This window comes from Tamandua tetradactyla, chromosome 8 (genome assembly GCF_023851605.1).
Source record: "Tamandua tetradactyla isolate mTamTet1 chromosome 8, mTamTet1.pri, whole genome shotgun sequence".
Taxonomy (NCBI): Eukaryota; Metazoa; Chordata; class Mammalia; order Pilosa; family Myrmecophagidae; genus Tamandua; species Tamandua tetradactyla.
Window position 1 is genome coordinate 83513373 of NC_135334.1, and position 26394 is coordinate 83539766.

A 26394-nucleotide genomic window follows, 5' to 3' on the forward strand; every position below is an offset into this window, starting at 1 on the left:
TACCTGGCATGGTATACCTGATGTGATGGGAGAGGAGAACCTTTAGGAAAATCCACTGTATCTGCCATCTTTTACTCTTGGTCTGTTCAGGTGTTCAGATCTAGTGACAAGAATAGATCTAGCAACAAGCAGATTGATTTTTGCTTGTTGATTTTTGACAAGGCTGCCAAGTCCACACAATTGGGAAAGAATGGCCTCTTTAACAAATGGTGCTGGAGAACTGGAAATCCATATGCAAAAGAATGAACGAAGATCCATATCTCACACCAAAAACGAACTCAAAATGGATCAAAGACATTAATATAAGAGCCAGTACTATAACTTTTAGAAGGGAAACATCTTCAGGATCTTGTGTTAGGCAATGGTTTCTTAGACTTTACATCCAAAGCACAAGTAATGAAAGAAAAAATAGACAAATGGAATCTCAAAATTGAAAACTTTTGCATCTCAACGAACTTCATCATAAATATGAAGAGACAACCTACGCAATGGGAGAAAATATTTGGAAAATACATGTTTCGATTTGCTAAAGATGCCAGAAAGCAATATATAAGAAATGAGCTGGCTTTTACCATGGGGGTTTATTGGTTGATAAATTTACAATTCTAAGGTCATGAAAATGTCCCAATTAAGGCATCAATAGGATGATACCTTCTCTGAAGAACTTTCTATTTGGAAATTAGTTTAGATCTACAGAAAAGTTGCAATGGAGAGAACTTAAAATGCCATTCAAGTTATTTGTAGACATGAAGAGGCCAAAGAATTAGAATCTAAGCTTGCAGGTAGTATTTGTTTTGCCCATTTTTAATTGGGTTGTTTGTCATGTTATTTTTTGTTGGTTTTGTTGTTGTTGTTTTAACATGGGCAGCCACTGCAAATCGAACCAAGGTCTCCGGCATGGCAGGTAAGAACTCTGCCTGCTGAGCCACATGGCTGGCCCTGTCACGTTATTTTTGAGTTGTAGAATTTCTTTATATATTCTGTATATATGCCCAATAAAAATGGGCAAAAGACATGAATAGACAGGAAGCATAGGTAAATCTTAAACATAAAAAAAAATTCTTAACCTCATTCATAGTGAATAAACTATAAAATTAAATAAAATATAGAGATAGAAATTTTCATTTAGCACATTAATAAAAGTCCAAAGTTTGATAACATTCTCATGGCAAAACTGGGGAATCAGGCATTTCAAACACTGCTGATGGGAGTGTATACGATATTAAGTTCTGCAAAGAGCATCCAACAATTCCATTTTTGGCCGTTTATTCTACAGATAGTCTCTCACATGGGCAATGACATATATACAAAAAAATATACATTTCAATTTCAAATTATTTTGATAGTCATGACAATGAAAACCATCTCCATTCCAATTCTCCTCCTCTTTTTCCTTCTTCTAAAGCACTATAATTACGTAATTCAACAACTAAAAAGTATAAAGAAATAATCAATGAAAGCCTTCCTCCTATCCCTGACCCCCATCTTCTAACTTTCCTACGTACAAAAAAAAAAAATGACATATATACAAGCTATTCATCATAATATTTTTGTGGCAGCAAAAGATTAGAAACAACTCAAGTGACTATGAATAAGGGACTGGAAAAATAAAACATGTAACATCCATAATATTGAACATAATCCAACTGTAAAAATGAATGAGGGAGTTCTATATGTTCTAATATGGAAAGATCACCAAGATATACTTTTCAATGAAAAAAAAAAGAATTTGTATTTGCTTTAATATACATTAGAATTCTCTGTAAAGAAACATAGGAAAGTTAGAAGATGGGGGTCAGGGATAGGAGGAAGGCATTCATTGATTATTTCTTTATACTTTTTAGTTGTTGAATTACGTAATTATAGTGCTTTAGAAGAAGGAAGAAGAGGAGGAGAATTGGAATGGAGATGGTTTTCATTGTCATGACTATCAAAATAATTTGAAATTGAATGAAGTCCAGGTCCCAACCATTTCTGAAAATCACAGTCTTTCAGGACATGGGATTTTTTCAATGTGAGGTTTTACCATAGTCATTTTTAGTCAGAGTATAATGTTCACTTTCCACTGTTGCCACCTGAATATGGTGAGTTGTCCTGCTGGATCAATTTAGACTAAATAGGCAACAGATAACATCTTTTAAATTAAATTTTGCAGTAACTTTGGTTAACTGTTGTCTAAAGCCTGTGGGAAGAAAATGGGCAATAAGCACACACACACACAGGCACACACACACACTTTGGTAACAGTCATTAAAGTAATCACATAAGATTATTGATGTTAGAGATGTCAAACCCCTTTTAAATTAGTTCACAGAGCCTATTAATAAGAGCACAGGTCACACCCTGACTTGTTATCTTATTCTTTGCAATTAACTGTTGATCCATTCTGCAATTTCATTGCAGGTAGCTGGCAAAGCCCTCTCATTTTTTAATAGGTCTAGACAAGGGGAGTTTGTCAATTATTTCTCATTTTTGAAATATCGCTCATACCCATATTTAAGGAAAAAAAGAAAAAGAAGAGAAAGAGAAAAAGAAAATAGAGTTTCTAAATCTTACATCAAAATTTGGGCATCAAAAAAAAAAAAACAACAACAAAAAGCAGTGTGGACAACCAAAGCTATAGGCTGAACCCCCAGTCTTGGGGTTTGTTCATATGAAACTTAACCCTACAAAGGATAGGTCAATTCTACTTAAAATTTAGGCCTAAAAGTCACCCCCAAGAGAGCCTCTTTTGTTGCTCAGATGTGGCCTCTCTCTCCAGCCAACATGACGAGCAGTCTCACCACCCTCCCCCTCTCTGCGTGGGACATGACTCCCAGGGGTGTGGACCTTCCTGGCAACATGGAACAGAAATCCTGGAATGAGCTGAGACTCAGCATCAAGGGACTGAGAAAAACCCTAGAATGAGTTGAGAATTAACATCAAGAGACTGAGAGAACCTTCTCGACCAAAGGGGGAAGAGTGAAATGAGACTAAGTGTCAATGGCTGAGAGATTCCAAACAGAGTCGAGAGGTTATCCTGGAGGTTATTCTTATGCAGTAAGTAGATATCACCTTGTTGTTCAAGATGTAGTGGAGAGGCTGGAGGGAACTGCCTGAAAATGTAGAGCTGTGTTCCAGTAGCCATGTTTCTTGATGATGATTGAACAATGATACAGCTTTCACAATGAGACTCTGTGAATGTGGAAACCTTGTGTCTGATACTCCTTTTAGCTACTATATCAACAGAACAGTAGAACATATGGAATAAAAATAAATAATAGGGGGAACAAATGTTAAAATAAATTTAGTTTGAAATGCTAGTGGTAAATGAAAGCGAGGGGTAAGAGGTATGGTATGTATAATCTTTTTTTCCTCTATTATCGTTTTATTTCTTTTTCTGTTGTCTTTTTATTTCTTTTTCTAAATCGATGCAAATGTTCTAAGAAATGATGAATATGCAACTATGTGATGATATTAAGAATTACTGATTGTATATGTAGAATGGAATGATATCTTAATGTTTTGTTAATTTTTTTAATTAATAAAAAAGTTTAAAATAAATAAATAAATAAATAAAACCTTGGATGGGATATGCAACAGAGGCAGGGATTTTACAGTTATGTAAATACATTTGTAAAAGAAAGTCTCCTCTGCTTCCATTCTTGCTGCCCTGAGTTAAGCCTTGATGAACAACCAAAGAAAGACACCAGAGTTTCTACAAGGAGCATGTATTTTTATAAGTAGGAAAATAAAAGAGATTTTTAAAATGTAAATGAGAATAGGCTAAGAATTTAGACAGACCTGAATGTTAACTTTAATTCTGTCATTGATTGTCTGTGGGATCTTGGACAGGTCACTGGTACACATTTGAGTCTCAATTTTCCCATATTAAACTGAGGGTACTAATACCTGTGTTGCAGGGTTGTATTGAGTCATTGATGTGATGATGTTTGTGAATTGCTGAGTACAGGCTTGGCCCAGTGTAAGCATACAGGTAAAGAAATTCCCATCTCCTACCCACACAGCAGAGGCAGGACCCATGGGAACCAAAAACAGCCAGTGCCACATTTCCTGGTTCCTCCATTTGAACTATTCTGTATCTATGCCAGAGAACAGGAACTTGTCCCTGCTTGTTGGGAGAAACCTGGTTATTAATCCATACTGATAACATGATTGTAACCAGGAAATTTGTTCAGAGATAAGTTCTGTCCAAATCCCAAAAGGGCGTTTCCTTATTATGCTAGTGAGAATGGTTCGGTGTAGGAAACAAAAATGGCTGTAGAAATTTTAAGCAGAAAGTGATATAATAGAACTGAAGGCTCACAAAATGGTTGGAAGGGATGAAAGGGTAGGCTCTAGGCTGAGTCTTCAGAAACAACTCCCAGAACACACCAAAACTGAGTTTCCAATGAAGTCACTATTTTTGTAGCAACCAGGGGCAAACATCAAAAACTCACCAAGTAGGGCAGTGGTTCAGTGGCAGAATTCTCGCCTGCCATGCCGGCGACCCAGGTTTGATTCCCAGTGCCTGCCTGTACAAAAAACAAACAAACAAAAAACTCACCAAGTAGATATGAATTCAGATAATTGAGCTTGAGCATGATCATCCATTATCTATGGAACCTTGGAGAAGTTACTTAACCTCTCAAGAATCAAGACCAGAAAGCTGCCATCTTAGCAACTGCTTCTCAACACTCATAAAGGTTGTTAATACTCATTTCCACAATCTTGCATATGAGCAAAAACAAACAAAGGCAAAAACAGTAGGAAAATAGTCTCTGCCTCATTTCTACTTTCCAAATCTCACATAATACATTTAAATAGCAGAACCTAAACCACATTCAGGAACCTAGCTGCAAGAGAGCCTGGAAATTCTGCTTTTAGCTTGCCAGCCTCTGCAGTAGAACAAGGCAGACTGGAAGGACTTGGAGGCCAGTGCTGAGTACCAAACAAATCCATGACAGAAACAGTTATTCAGTTCCTGGGAAATTACAGCAGCCTCCACCAACACCTTGACGGTTTCCAAAAGTAGTCAAAGCTTAAGCTCACTGGGCTTACTGGAAGATGTAGGGGATATTTGTTTGTTGCCTCCCAAGCTCCATAACCTCCTCTCTCTTCCTAACAATGCACAGATTTCTATTCAAGTATCTGCTTCTCCCCTACACAATCCATGTACTTTGGGAAACTGACCACAATTTCAGCTCCAAGAGTGGGCCCTAACTGGCTTAAATATATTAGCATACTCCATCTTCCCAGCCACAGCCTTGGGTCCAGGGGCAGGCATGTTAACAAAGCCACTACAGTCATAGTGACTCTCACTGCTTGAATTGCTGAGACAAAAGCATTCTTATTCCTCCTTGATGTAACCAAGGGAACAAGTAACTTCTGCTTCCATCTTGCTACTATGAGTGAAGCCAACCTGAGGACAAAGCCCAAACACAGAGAGAGGAAGAGCCTGAATATCACAAAAATGGAGCCAGACCCTGATCAAACCACACTGAAGCCTAACATACCACTGAACTTTTAAGTTACTTAAGGAAAAAACTCCTGTTAACATTTAAGTTAGTTTGAGTTGTATTTTCTGATAGCAATTAAAGGATCCTAATTGATATAGAGAATTATTTCTGATCTGTCTGAAACCCATTCTGTGGTGGTAAAGGTTCTAGAAGAAGATTCTAAGAATATCAATGCCATAGAGACAGATTTGTGTTCATTGAGGCCATTTAGGTCACAGCTTCCAATCAGCATGTTAGTGTCCCATTTTTTAATATTAGCAAATAGGCAGGGTTATCTGACATCTAAGGAAAACTTCTAATGTAGAGACAAAAATTTACTTAGAGAACAGACTATCCTAGAAGATAATCAAGAAACATAGATAAATATACTACTATTAATACACTCAAAGAGATAAGAAAAGTTATCATAATCATAAAAAGGAACATTAACTGTAACCATAAAAAAGGAACATTAGAAAGAAGATAATTAAAACAAGCAAGTAAACCAAATTCAATAGAAGTTCCCTTTCCAGTAATGTCAGACTAAGTAATTCAAATCAACCTTCTCTCTGAGAATAGCTAAAGAAGTTGCTCAAACTATAAAAGACTTCCATCTGAAAGCATTATGTAGCTAACAAGGCAATGAGGAATTATAGGGCTAAGACGTGAGAAAATAAAGAAATTCAGAGAGATGAAGGCATCAAGGAGGTCTGTTTTTCTTTTAGAGGTATTTTCAAATTTCAAAAAGGCAGATAAAAGGTGAAGAAGTTGAACAGAAGTTTCAACAGACTAAAGTGGATAGGATGACAAAAATTTTAGCTCAGGGCCTGCCAAGAAGGAATAACCCTTAAATCCCCTAAGTGATTTTGTACCCTTAAGGGGTACATGCTAGGAATAAAAGTAAAGTGAAAATAGACTGCTGTTGCAGTAACTGAAGCCTAGCATCAATCATCTCAATTTCTAAATGAATGCAGAAGTTTGGAACTGTATGCATCCTAAAGGACAATGTACTTAAAGTTAATCCATTCCTGTGAGTATGGACCCATTCTAAGTAGGATCTTTTAATAAGGTTATTTCAGTTAAGGTGTGGCCCAGGGTAGGACTTTATCCTCTTACTAGAGTTCTTGATGAGAAAATGAAATTCAGACAAAAAGAAAAGGTCATGGAAGCAAGAAGCTGAAAGCAAGGAAACCCAGAAGAGAAGGGAGAGACCAGCAGGTGCCACCATGTGCCTTGCCATGTGACAGAGAAGTCCAGGATTGCCAGCAGCCAGTCTTCAGGAAGAAAGCATCATCCTAATGAAACCCTGATTTGGACGTTTTCATGGCCTCAAAACTGTAAGCTTGTATGCTAATAAATTCCCATTGTTAAAGGTCAACCCATTTCAAGGTATCTGCTTTGAGCAGCTTAGAAAACTAAAACCATGAATTAGGATGATCTCTAACCAACTAGAAATTGTATGATTAAATAAATGTAGAAAAATCTCTTGATAAACTTCTATATCCATTTATGATAATAGTGCTAAGCAATAAAAGGGAAACGTTCCTAATCTGATATAGAATATTTACCCAAAACCTACAGCAAAGATCATATTTAATGGTGAAAAGTTGAAAGTTTCTCCTCTGTAACAGGGAACAGAGTAAGGATGCCTAATATCACCATTTCTCTTCAAAATTATCCTGGAGGTCTTAGTCATGGTAATAAAACAAGAAATTAAAAGCATAAGGGTTAAAGGAAGAAAAATATTGTATTATTCACAAACAAAATCAATATGGATATAGAAATGTTCTCAAGTACAGATAAGTCATTAGAATTAATGTTCTAGTTTGCTAGCTGCCAGAATGCAATGTACCAGAAATGAAATGGCTTTTTAAAAAGGGGAATTAAATAAGTCACAAGTTTACAGTTCTAAGGCTGAGCTGTCCCAATTAAAACAAGTCTATAGAAATGTCCAATTTAAGGCATCCAGGGAAAGATACCTTGGTTCAAGAAGGCCGATGACGTTCAATGTTTCTCTCTCAGCTGGAAGGGCACATGGCGAACATGGAGGCATCTACAGGCTTTCTCGTGGCTCTACAAAAAGGACTGTCTCCAAAATGTTTCCTCTTTTAAAAGGATTCTAGTAAGCAACTCCACCTTCAATGGGTAGAGACACACCTCCATGGAAATCATCTAATTAAAAGTTACCACCCACAATTGGGTGGGTCACATCTCCATGGGAACAATCAAAATGCTCCCACCCAGCAATATTGAATGAGGATTAAAGGACATGGCTTTTCTGGGGTCCACCACAGATTCAAATCAGCACAATTAATATTGTAAATTATTCTTGTTCACAAATATTCTATGCATCCTCCCACCCTGTTGAATTTAAGCAAACCTGGGTGACTTACTTTAGCTAAATGATATTCATATATTCTGGGTAGAAACTTTAAGAGTCAATCTATGGTTATTCCTGTTGCTATTTTCTATGCTTCTGAGAACAGGGAAGCATGTGTTGAAATGAATCTTCTGTCAGTCTGGGTCCATGAGGGACTCAGTGAGTGCAGTGGATTTATTGCTTAAGTGAAAAAACAAAAGATTGTTTGAATTCTTTGTTGTTTACTACCTAGCCTATCCTGATGAATACATTTAATGAGTTTAGCAAGGTTTCTGGATTCAAGATCAACATAGAAAAAATTAAATGTATCTCTATATAGCAACAGAAACAGTTTAAGAAATGAAATTTGAAAAGATATCACTTACAATAGTATAAAAAATAGTGAATACCTTTGGGAAAATTTTTTTTGTACGCTGTATGGCGGGGGTCACATTTCATTCTTTTTCCATGTGGGTATCCCACTATTGCAGCACCATTTGCTGAATTATTTGTTTGCTTATTTTTTTTCTTTCTTTGCTGGTTAGTTTGTTTTGGGAAGTGCATGGGCTGGGAATCAAACCTGGGTCTCCTTATGGCAGGCAAGAATTCTACCACTGGACTACTTTTGCACCCCATCTTTCTGGAAAATTTAATGAAAGATGAGAATGACCTCAAAACAGGGAATTATAAAACAGGGAATTAGAGAAGACCTAAATAAATGGAGAGATATAGCATGTTCATGAATCCGAAGGCTCAGTATTGAAAGATGCCAATTCTTCCCAAATTGATCTATATATTAAAAGCAATTTCAATCCAACTATTAGCAGTTTTGTTAGTGGAAATTTACAGGCTGATTCTAAAATATATGGAAATGTGAAAATCAAAATAGTAAGGATATTTTTGAAGAACAAGATGGAAAGAAAGAATATCCAATACAGAAGACTACAGTGGCCAGAACCTCTTTACAATGGGATGTCAGGAAGACCAGGAGCACAGTGAAAGAGGAGCCACAGATGACAGCACTGGGCAGAGGAGGGCAACTAGTCCAGCAGATCAAGTCCAAGGGTCCAGGAGAAACTTCTTTAAGAAGATACAATTAAGAGGTAAGTCCATTGTTGGTAGGAATGTAGAGTGGTGCAGCCACTGTAGAAAACAGTTTGGTGGTTCCTCAGAAAGTTAAATGTAGAATTATCTTATGACCCAGCAATCCTCAAAAAAAACTCAATCCTGAGTTTTTTCTAGGTAAAAACTCAACAGAATCGAAAGCAGGGATTCAAGCAGATATTTGTACACCAGTGCTCATAGCAGCATTATTAACAAAAGCCAAAAGGTGGAAGCAACCCAAATGTCCATCAACTGGTGAATAAACAAAATGTGTTTTATACATACAATGGAGTATTTATTTAGCTGTAGAAAGAAATGAAGCTCTGATACATGCTACAACATGGATGAGCTTTAAAGACAGCAGGTTGAGCAAAATAAGCCAAACATAAAGGGCACACTTTATATGGTTTCATTTATATGAAATAATTAGAATATGCAATTTCATAGAGACACAAAGTAGGTTACAGGTTACCAGGGGTGGGGGTTGGTGGAATGGAAAGTTTTTGCTTAATAGGTACAGAGTTTTTGTTCGGGGTGCTAAAAAAAAATTTGGTACGCAATGATGGTGATGGTAGCACAACACTGCGAATGTAATTAGTATCACTGAATTGCATACTTGAAGGTAATTAAAATGGGAAATTGTGTTGTATATATGTTGCCACAATAAAAATTAGAAAACACAAGAGTGTTTGAGTGTGTGAGGTGGAGGTAGGGTGGAGGTCAAGAACTTTGGATCCCAGAGGTCTTGACAGGGAATAGTGGGACATGGGATCAAAGAGTGTTACCTGCTCAGAATTTGTAGCAAGGAATTTGAGGGAAGGCCATTTTTCTAAATGGAAATAACCCCAGAGTTCACTCTTCTCTCCAGGCTTCTGGGTTCCAACAACTTTTCCCAGGGCGATTCCTTTCTGCATCTCCAAAGGCCTGGGTTGAGCTGCGAGTGCTGAGATGAAGTATGCTGAGCTGCTTGGGCTGTGCTACGTTGAGCTCTCTCATTTAAGCACCAGCCAATTAAATCAAACATCATTCATTGCAGCAGCCACACCTCTTAGTGGACTGCAGATGTAATCAGGAACAGATGAGGTTCACATGCCATTGGCTCATATCCACAGCAATAGATCTAGGTACCTTCACCTGGCCAAGTTGACAACTGAATCTAACTACCACACTCTTATTAGCCCAAAAGGATATGGGACATCTTTCCATTCATTTAGGTCTTTGATTTCTTCCAACAATGTTTTGTTTTCAGAACATGCATTTTATACTTGTTTTGTTAAATTTATCCTGAAGTCTTTTATTCTTTTTGATGCTATTGTAAATGGAATGGATTTCTTAATTCCATTTTCAGTTTGTTCATTGCTACTGTGTAGAAATACAATTGATTTTTTAATGTTGATTTTGTATCCTGCAACTTTTTTTAGCTCTATTTATTAGTTCTAAAAGTTTTAGGATTTTCTGTATATGAGATTGTGATCTGCAAATAGAGACAGTTCTACTTTTTTCTTTCAAATCTAGATGCCTTTAATTTTTGCATCTACTTGCTACAGACATTTTTGAAAAGCATTTATTTGCTAGATCCTTTTATCTTGAGCACATACCAGTAACATGTGGCTTATAAACTAATTGTATATATGAGGAAACTGAGGAAAAGAAAGGCACACTAACTTACCCTGGGTCCCACAGAATACCAAGACAAAAACCTCGGTGCATCAACCTCCCAGATTAATCCCCTCTTTGGGTTCAGCGACATTATTCTAAATAAAGAATTGCCAAAGAGAATTACCTACAGTTGTGAATTTAGTAAAGTGAAATTTGTTACAAACAAAACCAAGCACCAATCTTACTTCAACCTTCAGTTTGCTTTTTTGCCACACAGTTATTCAAATCCATTAAGTCTCAGCATGTTAGATAGTTGAGCTCACTCAGCAAATCGTACTAACAGGTGAACCACAGGGGTGGGCTGAGATCACACAATTCAGGCTCCCACCAGAGATACCTTCAAATTCTAACACTGAAATAAAGAGACACAAAGACAAACCTAGGAGGAATAATTTTACAAAGCTTTGCAAGGTATCTTTGCTGTTTCTTTATTGGAAGGTCTGTTGCTAAAACATTCTGTTTTGGTTCTCAGTTGTAAAATCACTAAGAGCAGCAACACTGGAGCATAAATAGCCAAAGGATTATCCAGCCCATGGCTGCCTGTATGGGCAGGGAAGGCATTTTCCACCTGCTGAGGTCAGAACCTACCAAGGAGAGCAGAAGATGAAGAGCCAGGTCAATTAAATCAGAATGGGGAGGAGGGTGGCCAAGGCATGAGTATTTTTTAAAGCTCCCCAGGTGATTTTAATGTGTAGCCAGGACTAGCAAAATGATGGGAGAGCAGCGGCAGAAAGGCCAGAGCCTGGGAGGCTCTCAAACAACCCAAATGAGAGAACTGATGAAGGCCTGAAGAAGGCTGGGGCTATGAGAACAGAGGAAGGATGCTTCAGACAGGCTTCAATTTGGAAAGTGAAGAAGAGGTTCTGTAACTTCCCAGACTTGAGAATGGTGTCGATACAGTGTGGGATCTAGCCCAAAAAGCTCTGGAATGTCTCTCCAGGGGAAGCAAAAAATGAAGAAGAAAGAAAAAAAGGGAGGGTGGGGTGGAGGGGGGTGGTGGAGGGGGAGGGAGAACAGAAGCTAAGAGTTTAAACTGAAATGGAAAGTAATGCACATTTTGGTTGAGGGACGCTTTTGGCCCAGCTCTGGAGTCAGAAGTAGTCTAGGGATCTGGCCAAGAAGTTCAAGCAATCAAAACTGGTCTCTGGATAACTAATCCTGCATTTCCAAGGTTGCTGCAAGTGTCCAGCCTGTGTGGCTCTAGTTAAAGGTCAAAACCCATAATTAACCTCTTTATGGAATCTGAGATCACTGTGCCCTCAGCCTGAGAGCTAGAGTAGAAGTGTTGAGTCCCTGCACCACCTCAGAGGAAACAACAGGCTTTATTTTTAAGGTTGTGCGGACAACAGGAAGGAACCTGGATAGTTCATAGTGTGCCCAGCCAGCCCTATCTCCCTCAGAAATAGCATAAGTAAAGGAAGTTCAAAACAGTTCAAGGTGTACCTACAGGTGAGTATGAACATGAGCATGGACACGCATACCACTCCACGCATTTTACGTGGCTAAAAACACAACTCTGTGTAATGAACTAAAAGGTAGACTTATGTACACCTGAATCCTAGGGGACATCCTTCATAACTCTTCTTCCTCATCCCTATCCAGACTATCATCAAGTCCTCTCTGTCTTGCCTCTGAAACAACTGAGGAATCCATTCCCTTCCCTCCAACTGCATTAGCATATCCCAGTCCAAGCTGCTCTCACTGCCCCTGTAGCCACTACCTGGGACGCTCACACATCCCTCCTATCACCCTTGAATCCATACTCCATAGGCACAAGAAGGAGATCCTCAAAATGTAAATCTGAACATGGAAACTCTTCCATGATTTCTCAGTGTTCTAAAGTTGAAGATAAAACTCCTTCATATGGTCTCCATGGCCCTGTACAGTTGGGTTCCAGCTCTTCCTCAGCTTCATTCCCACCATATTCTCATCATCCTCTGCTCTAGTTTCATATACCAGCTTATGATTCCTGTGTGTACTATGCATCTTCCTACCCCAGGCACTTGACACAAATTCGTTCCTTCTGCCTAGAAATTCTTGCTTTCTCCTTTGCCCAGTTAATTTCCACTTGACCTCAAAGAAGCTAACCATATTGGCTAGGTCAAATCTCCTCATAGATTTGACCTTATCCACAGAACTTATCACAGTTGCAACTTTACATTTGTGATTTTTAAAGTTAATATCTATCTTTGCATTGGGCTGTACATTTCAAGAAGGCCAGAATCATGTGACTGGGCCCTGGTGTAAATGAAATGTCTAACATGGAATATCAAGTGATAATACATCCAGAAATTCCCATTATGAACTGGGTTCTTTCAGACCTGTCAAGTCATAAAGTTAGGTGGGGTCAGCAGTTCATTGTAAAATGGAGATGGTTACATCCAAAATCAAGCCCAAGACTGGTTTTCTTATAGGTCAGCTCAGTATGTGTGTGCAAGCCAAAAATGGACAGTGGCTGCATTACAGCTACATTTAGGGATTGCCTTGAAAGAGTTTGGAGAGGAAAAATCTTTCTAATGGGAGTAATATCCCTATGAGTCTTTCCTAAGGACTCTACTAAAGTACAAGTATTAGGCAAACAAAATGACTGAAGAGACATCAACCTAAGATATAGTGGGGAGCATTAAACATATAGTTACTTGTAAACTGATAGAGACAGTGTTTAGTTTATAATGGGTGGTAGCCTTTGAGATTTACCACTCAAAGCTCCTTCAAGGGAGCTTCCTGTGGGAAGCATAGTTGACTACCAACTTTCAGTCATCATCCCCATAGAACTAAGCTGGGATGTAAAGCTCTTTCTATCCAATCCTTCCTTTCTACTCCCCTTTCACTGCTGTCAAACCTACCTCACAGTCTAAAGATTCTCCGTGTTACTCCTCCCCCATCTTCACATCTACTTCTCAGAGGAGCTGAACTGACAGAAGTAGTACAAGTAGTGGTCTGAGAAAACAAGCCCTATGTAAGATGGGGTTTGGGACTGACTCATGCACCACCCATAGGGCAACAAGGACTACATCCCAAATGGTACATGAGGCACATATAGTCCATGGCACAGGTGGTAGCCCAAATGCTGAAGATTCCACCAGTGGTGACCATGGAAAATGTCATAATGGAGAGGAAAACTCTTGTCAGGGAGATGAATCAGGCATTTGAAAGATATTAGGGGAATTTTCCCTACAGAGACAATGAAGTCAGTTGGTTACTAAGTTGCATTGTAACCTTGCAAAGAGATAATGAGAAACTGAGGCCCATTAGTAATTAAAAACTAAGCATGGCAGCTACAGGAATTTTTCTGTAACTTAAAAAGAGGCCACTATCTCTTGCAGTGGAAGAACTGATAAAGCTGATCAGCAGGCTGAAGATACAACTGTTAGAGTCTCAGAGTTCCAGAAATATGTGAATAGTCAGCCAAAGTAGCTCAGTTATGCCACTGTCAGGGCCTGGGTGGGGAAAATCTGGGACCCTGAAACATGTGATCCAGAGACATATATATGAATGGATGGCCCTGAGGATTTGGATGCTATAGAGTTCCCTGGACCCTCATAGTTTGCAGGCATGGCCTGCACCCCCTAATAAGAACTAACATCCATGCCGCACAAGGTAACATGTCCACCTCCTCTTACCCTCCAGTAGCTGATCCTACCTTGTCTCTAGGACACCAGGCTGATACAAGGATTAAATCCTAACATAACTTGGCTGGGGAAGGGGGTGCTGATAAGAGGAAAAGAGATTACACACTGAAGGAACTGCAAAAATTAGTTAGCATATATCAACAGAAATCAGGTGTTAGATTTGAGAGTACCTGGTCAAGGCAGTGGAAATAAAGACAAGATAAGCAAGGATTAATTGTCTCAGGGGTACTTTCTCAGGATACTAGATTTAACACACAATAAAGACTCTAGGGAATAGGACAAACTTGCTGCTAGAAGTCTTGAGAACACAACAGCCCACACTGAGCAATAGAAATGCCACATTGCCATGGCAGACGGTAAAGGATAAAATGAAAAAGAGAAAGAAAAGCTCTCAGGGAGGTAGACATGCTGGAATGGATATAGTATGTGAGGCCTGAAGACCCCCCAGAGAATTATGTTCCATTAGGAGGGTCTAGCAGACACACCACCCCCCATGAATGCACTGTTGAGAGAGATACAGGTCAGAGCTGACAGTTAAAGAGGCAGTCTCAGCGATGGCTTATAAATGACCATGTCATGATAATACCCTGAAGTAATCAGGACCAGGTGGTAGAGTTTAACCACCAGAAGCCAGGAGACCACAGTTCCCTTAAAGCCTTGAAAGGTCAGAAGTTCAGCCAAGAGAGCTTAACCTGCAGGGAGCTATGAAAATGATTACAGAACATAGTATTTCTAGGGGCAACATAGACAGGCAGCCAACAAGGTAGCTGCTTAACATTTACAACCAGAAAAGGCAAGAATAGAGTCATCGAGTGTCAATAGAAAATCCTGATCCTTTGCTCAGTTCCCAAATCTTAGCCAATTTTAGATCCAGAACCCATTCACCAAAGAGGAGGCCAGGTCCCAAGGAAAACAAATGCTGTGAGAAGGGTATACTCTAAAGATTCCTCCAGCAATCCAGGAGTAACCTGTGGCCATTTGCCCAGATGGCTGCACACTGTATGAAGTGAAAGACCCAAACATTCTGAGGACTACTGAACACAGGATCTGGGTAGACATTACTACACAGAGACCCAAAGCATCATTAAGCTCCCCTTCCCCCACTGTTAGAGTAGGACTTTTGGGGCCACATAAAAGAGTCCTCATTAAAGTGCAACTTAAGGAGGGTCTACTAGGTCTATAGACCCACCCAATTTGTCATTTCCCAATCCCTGAGTATGGAGTTGAAATTTATATACTTCGCTATATTGGGTCCTTGACCTGACAGTAAGAGCTATCATAGTGGGGAAGATCAAGTAGAAGCCTCTGAAATTGCTTCCTATCCCCACTTGGCCAAGATGTAAATTAAAACAATATCACAACTAGGAGTGGAGGTCATAGGAAACATATTAATGCCACCATTAAAGACTTAAAGGCCATAGGGATGGAGAAATTGATGCATCTTGCCTCCTCTACCACAAAAAAGGAAGCACAAACTTAGGAGCCTCTTTGGGTTCTGGATACAACATATTCCACACCTGGAATTCTTCTCTGGCCCATATATCTAGTGACACAAAAGTCTCCTAGCTTTGAGTGGGGTCCAGAACAGAAGAGGGCTTTAAAGAAAGTCCAGTCTGCAAAGCAAATAGCCTGTCATTTGGGTCATATGATCCAGCAGACCCTATAATATTAGAAGTATCAGTGATGGGGAAAAATGCAATGGAGATTATTGTAAGCCCCAGTGAAAGAATCACAAAGTGGGACCCTGGGATTCTGAAGCAATGCCATGCCATCTACAGAGAATTGCATTACCTTTTGACATACAGCTCCTAGAATGTGACTAGGCCTTGGTTGAAATGAAATACTTAACATAGAGCATCAGGTGATAATATTTCCAGAAGTACCCATTATGAACAGGGTTCTGTCAGGCTTGCCAAGTCATAAATGGGCATGGTTTCAACTGGTGCACCTGGTTATCTACTTTGTATCAATGGAAACTGTATAGATTCCTGGACAGTAGCCAATGGTCTAGCTAACTAGTAAAAAGCCTAGAAGGAAAACATCTGGAATAAAGAGACAAGGAGATCTGGGGTAGAGGCATGTGGGTAGACATTTAGGAATGGGCACTGGCCATCCTGCAGTTGGCACAATAGGCACATCAATAAAGTTGGTCATAGAGAAGAGAAAGAGGCTATGAATGGGCCCAACAGTGTGGACTTGAATGTACTAAGGTTGATTTAGCTACAGCTGACTCAGAATGTCTAATCTGCAAGAAACAGAGACCAATGCTGAGCTCCAGGAACATTACTATTCCTTGATGGACCAAAGAGGCATTGGGTGGTGTCATGGTTAGGTTCATGTGTCAACTTGGCCAAGTGGTGATACCTGTTTGTCTGGTTGGGCAAGTTCTGGCCTGTCTGTGGCGATGAAGCCATTTCATAGAATTAAATCATGATCACGTCAGCTATACCCACAGCTGATTACATTTGTAATAAGCCAAAGGGGAGTGTCTTCTTTAATGAGTAATGCTTAATCTGATCACTGGAAGTCTTTTAAGGAGGATTCAGAAGAGACAGGCTCTTCCTGTTTTGGCTGGTGAGCCTCTCCTGTGGAGTTCATCCAGAACCTCCGTTGGAATCGTCGGCTTCACAGCCTGCCCTGCAGATTTTGTACTCTGTGTTCCCGTGGTCACGTGAGACACTTTTATAAATTTTATATTTGTGAGTGTTCTCTGTTGATTCTGTTTCTCTAGAGAACCCTAACTAATACAGGTGGCAAGTCATCTATATAATGTCCCTTTCATCCTGGAAGGACCAGCCATTCATCCTCATAGGGATAAAAACTGTTCTGGAAATAGGTTTGCCTTTTCTGTCATAGAGACTCAGTCTTTACAACTACCCTGAGGCTTGCAGAATACATTTGACTCACAGATATGGAATTCCACCCAGTGTAGCATCCAACCAGAAACCTACTTCACAATGAAGGAGATGAGAGAGTGGACCCATGACAAACATATAAAAACTATACCATCCAGAAGCTGCCAACCTCACAGAGCAACAGAATGGCCTACCAAAGGCACAGCTGAAGTACCAGCCTGGAGGCAATAATCTGCAAATGTGGGGGGCCATCCTTCAGGACTCAATATATGCATTAAATAACAGACCTTTAAATGGTGCAGTGTTCCCAGTAAGAGTAATATACAGGTCCAAGAGCCAAGGTTTGGAAGTGGGAGTGGCCAAATTTACCATCACTTCCAAAGACCCAATGTGGGATTTTGCTCTTTCCTATCCCTGCAGCTCTGGGTTCTGCAGGTTTGGAGGTACTGGTTGCCAAAAGGGGCACACTCTTCCCAGGGGACACAGAAAATTCCCATTGAACTACAAGCTATGGCTGCTGCTAGAGCACTGTGAACTCCTTGCATCCACAAGAGAGAAGAGGAATTATCATCTTGGCAGGGGTAATTGATTCTAAAGAACAAGAAGAGGTAGGACCACTTCTATTCATTAGGGATGAGTAAAATACATGTGGAATCCAGATGATCATTTGAGTGCCTCTTGGTACTCCAACTGTAACTGCAAATGGACATTTGGATCAACCATGATCTAAGAAAAGTATGGTTAACTAGGGCTCAAACCTTTCAGGAATGAATGTCTGGGTCACACTACAAGGTAAGCCATCAATATCTGCTCAGGTAACAGCTGAGGATGAAGAGACTCTGAAATAGATAGTGTAGAAGGGAGAAGATTAATTAACAAAAGTGGCCCCAAGACTAATTGCAATGACAAGAATTGTAATTCATCCCCCCAAACTCAATCTTCTATATTTCCCCTTAGGAAAACATGGAAGGACTGCTTCCCAAACATGCATGGAAAAGTGGAATTATGCAGTCAAGGAGGACAGCATGTTGACTGCGGAGCTGAACCACTCAAATCTCCTTCGAGAGAATCTGCTTCAGGGGGTATAATTAATGACAACCTTCAGCTGTTTTCCCTGTGAATGCTGAGGCCACACTTCCCTGGGCTGCTCCATGATGGTGACTGGAGCACAAGGGGGTTACTGGTGCCAGCCCCTTTCTGTCTGAATGGGGTTTCTCTAATGGGCAGCTTTTGCTCAGGGACTTGCTATGAACTAGGTTAAGATTTTCTTAGAGCTGAACTACATGATCTTTCCCTCTCTCTTTTCACAGGTGTCAGGCCTACTTCATGATCTGAAGGCTCTTCCTGTCTACTGTAGCTCCCTTACCTTTTATCCTTCAGTGGTGCTTCCTCTGTCTCAGCATCTGCTTCTCAGAGGACTCAAACTGACAGAACTGGCTATATGATCTGTCAAAGATAGAGTACAACTATAAGAAAAAATGATGTGGGGGAAAGAATGGGAAATAATTTTAAAAGATTAAGTCTTTTCCATAATCACAATTGGTGTTGGAGGTATTGGTATTGTTACTCTGTAAATATAATGTGGTGTAAAGCAAATTATTAATTATAGGATATTCTAATTCACCACTTCATCTACTGTTAATATGTATAATTTTTAGCTCTTTACTATGTATCTTGAAATATTACATTTCTTATATATATCTTTATCTTTGAATGTTTAAATATATGCAAATGTTATATATAAATATAACCTAAGTTTTCTCTACTAAATTGGCCTAGGAACTATGAATAGCCTAGAAACTGAATAGGTCTAGAAACAATGGCCAATCCGATAGTAATGAGCATCTCTAGTGCCCAGTTATGGTCTTGAAATACCATTTCTCATTTAAAGAAAACAGGGTTTCTTGGAGAAATGGCTGATTCCAAATCTGGGGCAGAAAATGTACAAGATAAGCCTGGAACATATTGAAAGACCAGAAAGGAAAGAAGGTATCTAGAGTCATAACTAAGTAACTCAGAAGTCAAATTAAAGGGGCTCCTAAAAGATGGTACAGTGAAGTTAATAATTGCAAAGGTAGGATGTTCATTAAATAATTTAAATTCATGAGTTCATAATAATGCTTTAAAAAAAATAACCTAGTTACTCACCTTTTAAGGATTTCAGGAACCAGTTCATTATCATAAAACTGCATAAATAAAAGTAAATAAACACTCATTCTGCTTTTCCTATACAAACTCTACAGGGAAATCAAATAATAGATGAGGGGAAGCATCTCCTTATTAAAGTATTCCATTTCAATTCAAGGTGCTAACAATAGGGTAGTATAAGGGAATTCCATACCTTATGCATGACTGTTCTGTAAACCCACAGATTTTCTAATAAATCAAAAATATACATTCTGTCTAATAAATGAAACAAAATGACACATCAGAATATCCATCTATGTTGCACTGCTAGTGAATTAGTGGACATAGGCATTGAGCATCAAAGACTGTTAACAGAAAAAAGTGAAAACCAAATATTTTTTACCTTCTGATGAATAGGTACACCACATTTAGCATCTCCTTAGAGGGGTGAAATCTGAGACAAATTAAGCCTCTGGATCCAGTTGTTTATTTACAGGAAATGCAGAGAAAAAAGGAGCACATTAAGCTGTACTACCAGCATGAAATTAGCAAAATCCAGACAGTGGGTAACTACAGATCAAATGGTCTAGATTCTTCAATAGATAAATTGTAAAGAAAATAAAGGGGTAGAGGGGAAACTTTGGCTTAAAGGAGACTTCAAGAAGTATCAAGTAAATAATACAACAAAACAACAATAACAAAAAAAAAATAGTAAGACTAAGACTAACCTAAGGTGTGTAGGGACGTAGATTTGGGTGATAAAACAAAAAGAAACTCAGGAAATTGATTACTATAAAGTCAGGAAGGAGTTCCAGGAAGATTGGTGAATAGAGTAGATCAAGTTTAGCCCTACTCCAAGGAAAAGTTAGAGAAGGGAGGGAGGGTGACTGAGATGGCAATAAGAGTGCAACTGACCTGGGAGAGTCTTCTGCACCACATAGGGCAGCCCTGGTTTCAGGGGCTGAGGAAGTGAGAAGCAGAAAACCGGAGCCTTATGTGGAGGCGTGCAGCCCTCAGGAGTGCACAGATAGAGTGACAGGGACTAAGAAGTAAGCCAGGCCGCATTTCTTGAAGGCACTACCCTCACTGGTGCAGCCCTGTGACCCGCGACTCACCCCACAACCCATGCACCTGAACTGAGTCACCCGCCCCATTCCTGGTGCTCCAAGCACCCTCACCCCACCAACCCCCAGTTGGCATGCCCACCCCACACCCCCACCTCAAGTGCAGCCCAACCCACCTCTCCTGCACCCCTCCCATGCACTACCTCCCCCTCCCTGCTCCCTGCAGGCTGTGCCCAGTGCATAAAAGCTGGGCACTAACCTCCATACCCAGGCTATACCCACCCCCACCTGTCACATAGCCTCACCAGCCCCTGACCAGCTCTGCACATCGGTTTATGGCACCCCAAAACCTATGCATGTGCACAAACCCCAATTGCGTCCTACAGCTCTGGGAACATCAGTTTACGGCACTCCTAGACCCATGCATGCGCACAGCCCTCAGTCATATTTCCCATATCTGAGAGAGCTCTGACCTGTGCAGACAGGTCACATCTGTCCACTCCCAGGAAGATATAATGCTGACCCTCTGTTATAGCTCTCCGTATGCGCACAAAGGGCCCCATGCCCTAGACCAGTGTACACCAGGGTTACGCCCCCCAGACCTATGCACCCACACAGCTACATCCTCCCTGGCTGCTGGGTGCCTATGTTCATAAGCATCAGTGTAACATCCCCAACCTGTGCCTACACCTTCCTTGCAATGCATCACCGCACTGAGTGCCCCACCCTGTACCCTGCACCCTGCTATACATCCACCTCACAAACACAAGGCATTAGACTACTGAAAGAAATCAACTCCCAAAGTAAATCAATCAGATATTTACATGCGACGAAAACAACAGAAGATCACTAAGCATATCACAATGCAGACAGGCACTGAACAGCCTAACAACCAAAATAAAACACGAGAGGAGACACAGATGCTGGAACAAATAATGAAAAATGTTCATAAAACTTAATAAAATAAGGGATAGTTAATGACATAAGGAGATCAAGAAGAAAGCAGAAGGCTGGGATCTAAAAGAATAAATAGAAAAATAGTGGATATCACAGAGATTAAAAACTCTGTTGACCAAATAAAAAACATATTAGAGGTACACAACAGCAGATTTGAAGAGACAGAAGAAAGAGTAAGTGATACAGAGGATAGAATAACTGATTTCAAACACTCAACACAGCAAATGACAAAAAAGATGGAAAAAATTGAATTCAATCTCAGGGAAATGATAGACAAAACAAAGCACACAAATATAAGAATCATTTGTGTCCCAGGAGAAGAGAGGAGTAAAGGGCTAGGAAGAGTAGTTGAGGATATAATGGGGGGAAACTTCCAAACCCTTATAAATATACAAGTCAAAGAAGCCAAACAAACTCCAAACAGAATAAATCCAAATAGGCCTTCCCCAAGACACATACTTATCAGTGTGTCAAATGTTGAAGAGAAGCAGAAAATCCTTAAAGCAGCAGGAGAAAAACAATCTACTACATAAAAAGGAAACCATATAAGATTGAGTTGAGACTACTCAACTGGCACCATGGAGGTGAGAAGGCAGTGGTATGATACATTTAAGACCTGAAAGAGGAAGATTTCCAGCCAAGATTCTGAACCCAGCCAAACTGTTTTTCAAAACTGAGGGAGATATTAATGTTTTCATGGACAAAGAAGTCCTGAAAAAATTTGCCAACAAGAGACTGTCCTATAAGAAGTACTAAAAGGAGTTCTGCTGACTGAAAAAATAAAAAATAATAATAAAAAAAAGACAGGAAAGGGAGGTCTGGAGGAGGGAACATAATTGAAGAGTACCAGTAAGGGTAACATAAAGGATAAAAAGAAAAAGAGAGAAAAGAATATATAGATCTTAAAAATAAAATAAAAAAGAAAAGATGGTGGATTTAGTAATTTTCAGTAATAACTTTGAATGTTAATGGACTAAACATACCAATTAAAAGATATAGATGGGCAGAATGGATTAAGAAATATAATCCATCTGTATGCTGCTTACAAGACACTCATCGTAAACACAAGGGCACAAATAGATTGAAAGTGAAAGGGCGGAAAAAGATTTTCCATGAAAGTTGTAACCAAAAGAAAGCAGGAGTAGCTATACTAATATTGGACAAAATAGACTTTAGACATAAAGACATCAGAAGAGACAAAGAATGACACTTTTAAAAGGGACAATTCACCAAGAAGATATAACAATCATAAATGTATATGCACCCAATCAAGGAGCTCCAAAATACATGAGACGGACATTGGCAAAACTGAAGGGAGTAATAGATGTTTCAACAATAGTAGGCGACTTCAATACACCACTCTCCTCTATAGATAGAACAACCAGACAGAAAATTAACAAAGAAACAGAGAAGTTAAACAACTTGATAAATAAATCAGACCTAATAGACATATAAACGTCATTGCACCCCAAAACACAAGGCTATACATTTTTCTCTAGTGCTCATGGAACATTCTCCAGGATAGATGATATGCTAGGGCACAAAACAGGTCTATGTAAATTTAAAAACATTGAAAGAGTTCAAAGCACTTTTCTCTGATCACAATGGAATGAAGCTGGATCTCAATAACCACCAAAGAACAAGAACATTCACAAATATGTGGAGAACAAATAACACACTTTTAAACAGTGGGTCAAAGAAGAAATTGCTAGAGAAATCAGTAACTATGTGGTGATGAATGAAAATGAGAATATAACTTATCAGAACTCATGGGATGTGGTAAAGGCTGTGCTGAGAGGGAAATATATTGCCCTAAATGCTTATATTAAAAAACAAGAAACAGCAAAAATCGAGGACTTAACTGCTTACTTGGAGGAATTTGAGACAGAACAGCAAACTAACCCCAAAGCAAATAAGAGAAATAACAAAGATTAAAGCAGATAAAAATGAATGGGAGAACAAAAGAACAATAGAAAGAATCAATAAAACCAAAAGCTCGTTCTTTGAGAAAATAAAATTGATGGGCCACTAACAAGACTGACAAAGAAAAAAAGAGAGAGGATGCAAAGAAACAAAATCAGAAATGAGAAGGGGTGCATTACCATAAACCCTGAAGAGATAAAAGAAATCATAAGAGGATACTATGAACAGCTTTATGCCAACAAACTGTACAACTTAGATGAAATGGACAAATTCCTGGAAACACAGAAACAGTCTACACTGACTCAGGAAGAAATAGAAAATCTTAACAAACAAATCACAAGTAAAGAGATTCAATCAGTCATCAAAAATCTTCCTACAAAGAAAAGCCCAGGGCCAGATGGCTTCACAGGGGAATTTTATCAAACATTCCAAAAAGAACTAACACAAATCTTGCTCAAACTTTTCCAAAACAATTGAGGAAAAAGGAACTCTACCTAACTCCTTTTATGAAGCTAATATAATTTTAACCAACCAGGTAAAGATGGCTAAAAGAAACGAAAACTACAGGCCAATCTCCCTAATGAACATAATTCTAAGTAAATATTAACAAATTGATTCCAGTAACACATTAAAAGAATTATACATCACGACTAAATGGGGTTTATATCAGGAATGCAAGGATGGTTCAACACAAGAAAATCAATTAATGTAATACAGCACATAAACAAAACGAAATGGAAAAATCCCATGATCATCTCGACTAGTGCTAAAAAGCATTCAATAAAATTCAACATCCTTTTCTGATAAAAACACTCCAAAAGATAGGAGTCAAAGGTAACTACCTCAATATGATAAAGGGAATATATGAAAACCAATAGCCAGCATTGTACTCTATGGAGAGAGACTTTTTCCCCTAAGATCAGGAATGAGGCAAGGATGCCCACCGTCATCACTATTATTCAACATCATATTAGAAGTTCTAGCTAGAACAACCAGGCAGGAAAATGAAATAAAAGGCATCCAAATTGGGCGGGCCGCGGTGGCTCAGCGGGCAAGAGTGCTTGCCTGCTATGCCGGAGGACCCCGGTTTGATTCCCGGCCCCAGCCCATGTAAGAAACAAACAAACAAACAAAATATAATAAAACAAGAAAATGTTTAAAGATGTTTCCCTTTCTTCCTTCCATCCTTCCTTCCTTCTCTCTGTCTTTCCTTCCCTTCCTCCCTCTCTCTTTAAAAAAAAAAAAAAAAAAAGGCATCCAAATTGGAAAGGAAGAAGCAAAACTCTCATTATTTGCAGATAATATAATTCTATACTTGGAAGATCCTGAGAAATCTACAGCAAAGTTACTTGAGCTAATAAACAAATTCTGCAAGCAGCGGGATATAAAATTAATGTGCAAAAATCAGTAACATTTGTATACACAAGCAATGATTTAACTGAAGAGTCAGTTAAGGAAAAAATTTCATTCAAAATAGCGACTAAAAGGATAAAGTACTTAGGAATGAACTTAACTAGGGATGTGCTGGTTTGAAAGGAAGTATGCCCCCTAGAAAAGCCATGTTTTAATCAAAATCCCATTTCATAAAAGCAGAATAATCCCTGTTCAATACTGTGATTGGATCATCTCACTGGATGATGTGATTTAGTCAAGAGGGATTGTTAAACTGGATTAGGTGACGACATGTCTCCACCAATTTGGGTGTGTCTTGATTGGTTTATTGGAGTCCTATAAAAGAGGAAACGTTTTGGAAAATGGGCGATTCAGAGAGAGCAGAGAATGCTGCAGCACCACAAAGCAGAGAGTTGACCAGCCAGCGACCTTCGGAGATGAAGAAGGCAAATGCCTCCCGGGGAGCTTCATGAAACCGGAAGCCAGGAGAGAAAGCTAGCAGATGACACCATGTTCGCCATGTGCCCTTCTAGTCGAGAGAGAAGCCCTGACTGTGTTTGCCATGTGCTTTCTCACTTGAGACAGAAACCCTGAACTTCATCGGCCTTCTTGAACCAAGGTATCTTTCCCTGGATGCCTTTGATTGGACATTTCTATAGACTTGTTTTAACAGGGACATTTTCTTGGCCTTATAACTGTAAACTAGCAACTCATTAAATTCCCGTTTTTAAAAGCCATTCCATTTCTGGTATATTACATTCTGGCAGCTAGCAAACTAGAACAGGACGTAAAGGACTTGTACACAGAAAACTACATAACATTGCTAAAAGAAATCAAGGAACATCTAAATAGGTGGAAAGACATTCCCTGCTCATGGATAGCAAGGGTAAATACAGTTAAGATGTTAATTCTACTCAAATTGATCTATAGATTCAAAATTCCAACAACCTACTTTGAGGGCTTGGAAAAGCTAGTTACCAAATTCATCTGGAAGGGAAAGAGACCTCAAATAGCTAAAAGCATACTAAAAAAGAAGAATGAAGTGGGAGGATTAACAATCTCTGACTTTAAAATCTATTATAAAGCCACAGTGGTCAAAACAGCATGGTACTGGCACAAAGAAACTGACCAATGGAATTGAATCAAGAGTGCAGAAATAGACCACTAAATCTATAGTCAACTGATTTTTCACAAGGCCCCCAAATCCTCTGAACTGGGACAAAATAGCCTTTTCAATAAATGGGCTTGGAAGAACTGGATACCAATAGCCAAAAGAATGAAAGTGGGCCCTTATCTTACACCCTATACAAAAATTAACTCAAAGAGGATCAAATACCTAAATATAAGAACTAGCACCACAAATGTTCTAGAAGAAAATGTAAGTAAACATCTTCAAGACCTAGTGATAGGAGGCAGCTTCCTAGACTTTATACACAAAGCACAAGCAACAAAAGGAAAAATAGATAAATGGGAATTCCTCAAAAGCAAATGCTTCTGCACCTCAAAAGACTGTCAAAAAGGTGAAGAGGCAGCCAACTGAATGGGGGAATATTTGGAAATCACATATTGAACAAAGGTTTGATGTCTTGTATACACAAAGAAATCACAGAACTCAACAACGAAAGAACAAACAACACAATTTATAAAATGGGCTAAACATATGAATAAGCATTTTTCTGAACAGCAAATACAGGTGGTTCAAGCACATGAAGAGATGTTCATTTTTGTTGGCTATAAGGGAAATGCAGATCAAGACTACAATGAGATATCATCTCACATGTACAAGACAAAACAGGAAACTATAAATGTTGGAGAGGATGTGGAGAAATTGGGACACATATGCAC

At 39.2% G+C, this 26394-nt stretch overlaps 1 protein-coding gene and 1 long non-coding RNA gene across 3 annotated transcripts in view; one reads left to right on the forward strand and one right to left on the reverse strand.

Moving 5' to 3' along the window:
• SCUBE2 (signal peptide, CUB domain and EGF like domain containing 2) overlaps positions 1–4645 on the reverse strand; it is an 81165-nt gene extending 76520 nt beyond the window's left edge. For both annotated transcript variants that reach the window (XM_077113947.1, XM_077113946.1), the window contains exon 1: positions 4440–4645. The gene's annotated coding sequence lies outside the window, so the exon portion shown is untranslated. The remainder of the gene's footprint in view (positions 1–4439) is intronic.
• Positions 4646–5619: 974 nt separating this feature from the next.
• LOC143644663 (uncharacterized) lies at positions 5620–19266 on the forward strand. The gene is made up of 3 exons (XR_013156811.1): positions 5620–6507; positions 18044–18168; positions 18397–19266. It is a non-coding gene; the product is annotated as an uncharacterized LOC143644663 (long non-coding RNA).
• The last annotated feature ends 7128 nt before the right edge of the window (positions 19267–26394 follow it).